Below are 989 nucleotides of genomic sequence, written 5' to 3'. Positions count from 1 at the left end.
TTTCCTTGTTCATGTAAATGTGACCCTTCTGCACAGTATTATTACCATAAAAAAACATATAACAATGTTCTTAGATGGAAGAGTTTATTTCCTCTATTTTACCCATATAATATTGTTAACAAAGAAATTAATTCAGAACACTGATATGAAGGTAATTTGAATAAATGTGTGTGTGTGTGTGTGTGTGTGTGAGTGCGGCAGCGCACAAGCATACACACATGTGCATGCGAACAAACACCATGCATATATATTGGAATGCTCAGAATTTAAATCAGGGCTTCGAGGCCTTGCTAGGCCTTTCCTATCTAGATTGGTGAGCTACAATATAAGCTACATCTCAATTCTTGGCTCTTTGCTAGTTCATTAAACATTTTGAAATATAATTTCATGAAGTTTTTTTTGGCCCTGATTGGCTCCCAAGTGTTATCCACAGATCTCAGTCTCCTGAGCAAATATTCAGAGTAGATAGGATTATAGGTGTGACCAGCCAGCACAAGGCTTTTAGAACAATTTTAAAAGTAAAAGAAAATTTACTTCATGGGGGACTGTTTTATCATCACCTAATTTGAAAGCCTTTTGAGTGATTATATGTCAATTTAATTCGTTTGGGGATTGTTAAAAGATAGTAAGTGAGGATATTTAAAAGTTTTAGTACTTTTTAAAAAAGAAACTGGAACTGTGGGACAGAAGAAATTTGGCTGTCTTCGGACCTCAATTTGTAAGCTCAGCTCTGTGCATGAAAACCCATTGTCACCAACACAGTCTGTGTTGAAGACAAAATGTGACAGAAAACAATCACCATGGGAAATATTTGCTATGCTATTATTTCTTGGACAATATGAATATTGAATTGAGAGCATAAGAGAATGGAGAGATTTTACCCACCTTTTTGGTATTGCTGAAAGACTTTTGGAAACTTTGACTCATTTCCTTCCTCACTGTGTGTATCTTTGGGCCATGCACTTATAGTCTTTTACTACAATTTCCCC

This window comes from Dipodomys merriami, unplaced genomic scaffold (genome assembly GCF_024711535.1).
Source record: "Dipodomys merriami isolate MVZ:Mamm:240054 unplaced genomic scaffold, mDipMer1.0.p SCAF_642, whole genome shotgun sequence".
Taxonomy (NCBI): domain Eukaryota; kingdom Metazoa; phylum Chordata; class Mammalia; order Rodentia; family Heteromyidae; genus Dipodomys; species Dipodomys merriami.
Note: the sequence above shows the minus strand (reverse complement) of the source record.